Raw genomic sequence first — 9,036 nt, forward strand, 5'->3', positions numbered from 1 at the left:
CTAGCATATAGAGTCTCCATGATGTTTCAAGTCGTAAGGACTAATGGTGTACAACCAAAACCGCGGACTTTATCCACTCGATAAGTGATAACCACTTGGAAAGTCCGGATAGGGTAGTTCGACTATTCATCCTATGAATATCCATTTGCATGCTTCGAACATCTCCATGTTCCCTACCAATGAAACGTGGTACTCCGCATCGCAAATGCTAGTCTCAAACTCGAGCGATCCTTATCCTTATTATCGGACGGCTCAATCGACTAGGAACGGTTTTAGAATATACAGTGACTATAAGATGTATTTCATGATAGACATCTCCATGTTCTACCACATCTTACATACACTATAGTATATTCAAGGTCTTTATCAAAACAACAATAGTATATCATAATATAACAATATGAAGTAATATAAAGTCATTGCCATAAAAGTGTAAATAATATTAAACAAAAGATTGTTTATACAAAGAGTCAACAAAGCCCATAGCCACACAGTTGGCTTACTGGGCACCCACTCTTACATTACACTGTCTACGATGTTAGACCGAGTTAAGGGTTCTAGTAACAGAATTGATCGTACTTCAACCCAAGACGATTAGATATGTTCTATGTGTCTAAGTGAAGGAAACAGACGTGATGTTCTTCCTATGTATTTTAATCAGTCAAGACAGAGTCTGATATGATTCTGAGCTATACCGAATATGTGATAGATCCTTGACTGAGCAAAAGTACAAAAGAAAATAGACACAGAATGAAGAGATAAACTGTAAAGAGATATTGAAGTGAAAAAAAAAAGTCTGAGATAGATGATCGAAGTGAGAATTACTTCGGATAATCATTTAGTTTATCAGATTTGATATTCCGATTGAATGTGATTTCGAGGACGAAATCATTTCTTAGAGGGGAGGAAATGTAAGGCCCTAAAATATTAAGTTATTAATTATGGAATTTGATATTTAAATTCTATAATTTAGGAAAATATCAATTGGATAATTTATGAAAATTAGAGATTTAAATTTCGAGCTGGAAATATTTAATTTGAGAATTTACGGATTTTGAGATTTAAATTCCGGGATTCTTAAATTAAAATATGGAAATATTTGAATTGGATATTTATGGAATTTAAGAATTAAATTCCGAGTTCCGAGAATGAAAGAGAATGCAATGAGATGGTGAAATCCGAGAAAGGACCAATTTGCAAATATAAAGAAGTGCAAGGACTAAAATGCGATAAAGTCCAAAATTATTTCATTTTGATCCGAGATGATTTAATTTGAGAATATTTAGAGTTTTGAATTAAATTCTTATATTCTTAAATTATTTAGGATTGAAATTGAATTAAATCGTTTGTCCGAGTACTAGTTTGCAAATAAGCCAAAGTTGAGGGACCAAAATGCAATTTCCTTGCAAGTGGCCCTTTATACGTGTGATATGCTTAACATTTCATCAGAATAGTCATCCCTATCAGCAGCAAGTCGAGAGAAAGGAAAAGAGAAAGGTTGAAGCCATTTTCAACTTTCAAACCTTGATATCTTGTGATCCGGTTATCCGATTTCAATTTTAAAAATAGCGCTGCGATCCTTGAGACGAGAGATTCGATTAGACGTAAGTATTTTTATATTTTCAGCATGTTTTTAAGTTTGGAAGTTGGAGAAATCAGAATCGAAGCATGCATATGTGTTTTGAGTGTATATTCTTTACCGTATCGAAGTTGGATCGAAGAATGGATGTCGTTTACAATTGTTATGAATTTTCAGCAATCATTCGAACCCTTGTACATCTTATAGACTAAGATTTTGATGTAATCTTGCTGGTTTTATGTGATATATGCTGATATGAGATTGATATTCGAGTTCGATATTGTTTCGGTTACCGATTTTATACCGTTATGCCGTCGGTTCAAGACTTTGATCATGTTTGAATTACGGATGTTTGAACTGAGTTAGATATGAGTTTTTTGCTGTTATATGCAGCATATTTACACTTCATATCAGATTGAATTTGAATATTTTGAGTTCGAGAAGTTATATTTCGAATCGGCAAAGAATTGAGCAAAGTTGCAACTAGTTTTGCCTTGAAGTTTGAGATGTGATTGAGCAGATTTTTATGTGAGTTTGTAGCTGATATAAATAGCTTGATATGCTATATTTCAGATTTGTAAAGAAGATATTCGGACTCCAGACTTTATCATTTGAGAAACGAGATCGAATAGCTCAAGGTTGAAGTTATGCTACCTTGATGATGAGATGATGAACTTGAGCAAGTTTGATTGCTATTCTTTGATGTAGGTTGTTCAGATTTGAAGCAACTACGACTCAACGAAACGAAAGGTATAAGATGACATTGAGAGTCAGGGATTCGATACTCAAGAATGATGCTACTTGAGTTATCCCGAACAAATCACATACTTGTTTATATACTTGTTCTTGAGGTAGAACGTATGTTATTGTCGATCCATCACAGGTACTGGATCTTTATTTCTTATGATATGATATGATTTGATATTGAATTGATTATAATGCCAAGGTTAGATGGACCTTATTTTCGAGTCTGATGAGACGACGATAGATGGATATCCATGTCAAGATCGGATACGAATCTTGATGGCAATCATTTGAGATGAATCAATTCTTGTTAGCACGCTATATAAATCTTTTGATTTGAAGTATGATTGGAAGTATTGATTTATATGTTTTGAATTGATTTAGATATGCGTTATATTATTCTATCCTTGATTTAAAATGGTTAGAGTTTACATATTTATATTTTAACGCATGTATATGTCTTTTATACTGGAAATCATATTCTCACCGGAGTTTATCCGGCTGTTGTTTTGTTTTGTATGCGTGCATGATAACAGGTGGGGCAGGAGCTAGTCTGAGATAACAAGGGTAGCTCGGGAGAGAGATTTAGCATGTGTGGACTCGGGTTTTAGATGTTGTATTGCTGTCACGAATTGAGTTGGAATCAAGTATAACATATTTATATACTTGTAGAACTTGTTGTATAGCTTGTTCCTTTGATAGCTTTTTTATCATTTGTTAATGTATAAATGCATGACATGATGATTAGACTTGATTTATATATGTATACATGTTTTAGATTGGAAATAACATGTATTGGATTGATGAGTGGTAGTTAAGAATGCTTGGAATCAGATTTTACAGCAAGAGCAATTCAGCAGATTTTTGAAGAGAGCATGCCCGCTCGATCGGTTGAATTTGACTGATCGAGCGAGGCCCTTTTTGGCTAAAACCCGAGACTTGCAATTTTGTGCTCGCTCGATCGGTTGAGTTTGACCGATCGAGCGAGGTGCAGGTTTTAAAAAAAAATTTGTTAAGCTCTTGGTTAAGCATTCTTTTATTGTTTGATTAATGTTTATTGATCCTTTATTAATTAATCATGTTTAGTGATTAATTGCTCCAAGATTTGATTAGCAACCCGAGGTCCCCACAACACGTCTCCAAGTGATAGGTAGTACTAAGGCTCAGATTAGTGCCCAATGCTTTCTGGAAACTTTCCCAAAATCTGAAAGTAAATCTGGGATCTCTGTCCCTGACAATGCTCGCGAGTACACCATGAAATCGTACTATCTTTTTGATGTACAATATTGCCATATGATCAAAGGTGTAATATGGGTTATACGGGAGGAAGTACGCTGACTTGGTGAGTCTTTCCACCACTACCCAGATGGCGTCATAATTTCTCGAGGACAAAGTTAAATGTGTCATGAATTCCATCCTGATATGCTCCTATTTCCATTCAGGAATCAGCAGACTGAGAAGCAAACCTCCATGTTTCCCGTATTCATCCTTGACCTGCTGAAATACTAAACACCTGGATCACAAACTGATATACATCAAGCTTCATGCCTTTGCACCAAAAATGAGTTCTCAAATCCATGTACATTTTCATGCTTCCCGGGTGGATAATTAGCTTTCTACGGTGATCCTGGGTTAAAATCTCATTTATCAACTCGCCATCTTCTGGTATCACAACTCTTCGTGACATGCATAGGGTGTCATCCTCCTGAAATTCAAAATCTGACATGTTTACTACGTTAGCTCGTATAGCTAACTTCTTCACCTTCAGGTCAGAAAACTGATCTTCTCTGATTTTGGTATACAACGCTGGTTCGGATAAGATTCTAGGTACCGAATACTTTCCATACCCTTCTAGGGACGAAAATGAAATCATAGCGAGCAACACTCCTGGATGGTACTCGCAACCACACTGGTTTGTAGAGCAGATAATCTCACCTTGCGACTAAGAGCATCTGTTTTGAGATTAGCTGATCTCGGATGGTACTTGATTTCGTAATCATAATATTTCAGCAAATTTATCCATCTCATTTGGCTCATATTCAATTCTGCTTGAGTAAAGATACACTTCAAGCTCTTGTGATCCGTAAAAAATTCAAATCTCTCTGAGCAGAGATAATGCCGCCAAATATTCAAAGAAAACATTAATACTCCCAGTTCCAGATCATGGATCAGATAATTCTCCTCGTGTTTCTTCAATTGTATGGATTCATAAGTAATGACATGGACATTTTGAATCAGAACGCCATCCAATCCCAGCTTGGATGCATCGGTATAAATAAAATATCTCCCGGATCCTGGCGGTAGAGCTAATACTAGGGCATAATTCAAACGCCTACGAAGCTTCAAGAAACTCTCTTGATAGTCTGATGACCATTCTAATGGTACATTTTTCCTAGTAAGTTGTGTCAAAGGCCTAACCAACTAAGAGAAATTTGTGATAAATCGCCTATAATAACCCTCTACCAAGAAACACGCGAATTTCGGCCACCGACGTTGGACGTATCCAATTCAATACAGCCTCTATCTTTATCAAATCGACGTAAATTCTTTCTCTGGATATCGCGTGACCAATGAATACTACCTGGTCAATCCAGAAGTCATATTTATTCAGTTTCGCATAGAGTTTGTTCTCTCTGAGAGTCTGTAGGATTATACCTAAGTGTATCGCGTGATCATCCACACTGTTAAAATATATCAGGATATCGTCTATAAAAACCACAATGAATTTATCCAAGAAATCTTGAAATACACGGTTTATCAAATCCATGAATACCGTTGGTGCATTAGTCAACCAAATGGCATAACTAGGAACTCGTAATGCCCATACCTGGTGCGAAACGTCGTCTTGGGAACGTCTGGTTCACAAATCCTCCTCTGTGGTAACCAGACCTTAAATAAATCTTCTAATAAACCGAAGTACCCTGCAACTGGTCAAGCAGATCATCAATACGAGGCAAAGGTTATTTATTCTTTATGGTGACCCGGTTCAGCTGGAGGTAATCAATTCATAGACGCATAGATCCATCCTTCTTCTTGACAAATAAAACTGGTGCTCCCCACGGAGTCACACTAGGACGGATATACCCTTTCTCCAAAAGATCTTTCAGTTGTTGTTTAAATTTGCGCATCTATGAAGGTGCCAGATGATACGAGGCTCTAAAAATTGGGGTTGTCCCGGGCATAATCTGATCCCGAATTCCACCTCTCGAATCGGAGGAAAACTAAGAATCTCATCAAGGAACACATCCGGAAATTCACTGACTACTGGTATGTTCTCAAGACTAACATTACCGGCAGTTGCATCTACTACATAGATTAGGTAGTCTTCCCCTCCGAACTCTAAAGCACGACAAGCTCTCAGAGCTTATACCAACGACATCGAGGGTCGCGCTCCTTCTCCGTAGAAAAACCAACTGTCACAATATTCCAGATGGAAATGCACAAGTTTCTAGTAGCAATCAATTGTCGCTCGATAATTGGTCAACACGTCCATACCCAAGACATAATGGAAATCTTTCATGAATAGGATCATCAAGTTCACCGTCAAAACATTACCCTCAAATTCTGACGGACAACCCACCACAAGTCATTTAGCTAAAGCTGACTGAACTGTCGGTGTGGAAACAGATAGTACAACGTCTAGGGGAATATAAGGTAATTGGTGACTCTTTAAAAAATGGTGGGAAGTGAAGGAATGCGATGCTCCGGTATCGATAAAAACAAATTCCGGTATACCACATAGATTAAATGTACCTAGATGATCATCTCGTTCCTAGCCAAATCCTGATATTGTCGGAGTGCAAACACTTGGCTCGTTACACGTGACTGACGACTAGATCCTCCCACTGATGGCGTAAACTGCCTCTGATGCACTGTAGACCAGGAACCATCACCATATGGTTGTCCTCTTCCCGCCTATGGGAAATCTTTCTTGAGATGCCCGATCTCCCCACAACAAAAACAAGCTCCGACAGCTTTATGGCACTTGTCAGTCGAGTGATTCTTCCCACAGTGGTTGCATTTCCCCTTATTCTGACCTAATCGATGAACTCCTCCCGATCCAGAAGAATTGTAGTAGAAGACTTCTTAAAATATTGGGTTCGGGGCACCAAGTTACCAAAAGACCGAGTAGAATTAAAAGTCCTACCTCGGTAAAGACTGATCTCTGCTTGTCTGCAAAGATTCACCAAACTCTCATAGGATGTTGGATCGTCACATACTGACAACCGATCAAAAATCTCATGGTTCAATCCTTGTAGGAAATGGTCATACTTTGCTTTGAAACTATAGTGAATATGAAGACAATAAGGTAAAAGCTCAAAGAACTTTTGCTGGTATTCATCCATCGTCATGCCTCCTTGCTTCAACGACAGAAGCTCTATGGATTTGGCCTGGTGAAGAGCTGGAGGAAAATACAACTTTGCAAATGCAGTACGAAAATTATCCCAAGTAACTTACCTTGCTCCTGAAGTAGTGGAGCAGAAACAGATTTCTACCATTTCCAAACACGCCCTTCAAGAAAAAAGTTCACTGCTTCCATACGTTGTTCCTCAGTCGTATCAAACACTCGAAAACAACTCTCCATTTGTTTCAACCATTTCTCTGCCACTTCAGCTGACTATCCGCCCACCAGTGGCTTTGGACTTATCTAAGGAACCTGTGCATGTCAAAGCAACGACGACCCTCGTGGTGTTGGTGGCGATTGCGGCCCTCATCATCATATCCCCACCAACCCACACTGACATGACTGCTCTTCTCACCTTGTCCTTCCATCTACAAAGTAAACCGAAGTTCAAACCCTAAAGAAAATATAGACGTCCCAAAGTATCACTACATGCTCTAATACCATAAATCTAATTACCCGCGCCGGAATCACCTACTAAACAATCCTTACGCATGCAATTAAATCTTAAATGAAAATAATCAGGTAAACTAGCAAAAAACAGAGTACAAATCCCCAAATCTGAAACGATGGTCTAAACTGTTGTTTAAGGTACAACCAAATCGAATAGCAGTGTAGCAATCCAAAGTGGAATAAAATAACAAAATCAAATAACTGGATATCTCAACGGCGATGCTCCTCGCCTTGGGGCTCACTCCTGTCTGTGTCATCCAACATGAGGCATGTCCCACGGAATGGGGTGTCCAAGATGAAAATACAGGGACGTGAGCGCTAACCTCTAGTACAATAAATACGAGTATACAAATCTATATGTACATGCAAAATGACATGGACAGGGTGACTGGATCGACGAAAAACTCATGCTCATGTTGAAGACGTCAAAGAGTCTAGTGTCACTCGAAAGTACCCCTCTGGACTACTAGCATAACAACCAAACGTGGATTGGGAAATATCCTGAAAACATCACAACCCTCTGTGTCCGTCGGCCATGTGAGTCATGATGTCCAATCGTCCACAAACTAGGGTTGAGCGGCCCTGCTATACTATGGCTATCTCGAAAGAGATACGGCTCAACGTGATAAATAATCATGTGTCATATGAACAGTAAATACATGCATATCATGGCAGATAAAATACAACACATAAGAATACATACTCAACTAGATATCTCAGTCAATACTTACGTACCTTTCTAGGTCAAGTCTAGGTAAACAACCTAGTTTCCAAGCCTATAATAAAATATATAAAATATCACTTATACCATTCTAAAAGCCTTAACTAGATTAATAGCTACTCGCTAAAACTAATCAATGTCTAGAAATATATCTGCGTCCGTAGTCAGTCCTTTGATGACGATTGCCCTAGACTCAAAGAACAACACTGCTATGATCTCGATAGCGATTCATCACCATCTGGCCCTAGAATAAGATGCCCAAAAACCCTTGAAACTAACTAGAAAGGAGAGAGAAAACTTGAGAAAGGTGTGAGGAAATGGCTGTCTCGAGCCCCTATTTATATACTACAATCGGAACGGTCGGCTTCGAAACTTCCGATCATCCTTCCAAACTCCCTCTATCGAACATGTTTCTCTGATTGGACAATACATTGTTGCCGATATAGTTCGGAGCTCTCAGTCAAGTCCAATCACCAATCATAACTCATATCTTGTATGACTGCAACGAGATCGGAGCTTTCGATCTGCAGTTTGGAGCTTTCGAACTGCTCGGTAATTTCGATTTACAATATTGGTTTCTGATCAAGTTCGATGCTTTCGAACTGCTCTTCGGAGCTTCCGAACTGTCTCAACACAAAAAACTTTGGAACCATTTTTAATCGTACTGAATCTGAATTTCAACTCTTTAAACTCAATTGCGAACTCTTTAATCATGTCTTAACTCTTAAGCATGTTTGGTAAGTTGATTAGCATAATCCAGAATCAGGTTACTACATAAATACAATGATAATTATGATAGATTCAATTACACCTAAAACAAGTGTCATTCAAATCTCACTCCAATTCAAATCTTTTTTTAAAAACAAATTAAATCCACTCATCCAATTGCGCAACCTAAAGTTTTAGGTCACTAAATAATTTTGGGTGTTTGTGTGTGTCAATGTGTGTGTTTTCTCTAATAACGTGAAAATTTGCGGCCACTATCTTTCAGTGTGCACGGGATAAATTCTCGTGTTAAACACAATAACTTGCAAACTACCTTAATCAGGTAAACCGTTCTTGACAAATCTTGTGCGACAAAGTAGCACGTAAAAGTATTAGTACTCATGACTATGACCAAACACTCGTGTACTCTAC

This window comes from Henckelia pumila, unplaced genomic scaffold, assembly GCF_033568475.1.
Source record: "Henckelia pumila isolate YLH828 unplaced genomic scaffold, ASM3356847v2 CTG_466, whole genome shotgun sequence".
NCBI classification, from domain to species: domain Eukaryota; kingdom Viridiplantae; phylum Streptophyta; class Magnoliopsida; order Lamiales; family Gesneriaceae; genus Henckelia; species Henckelia pumila.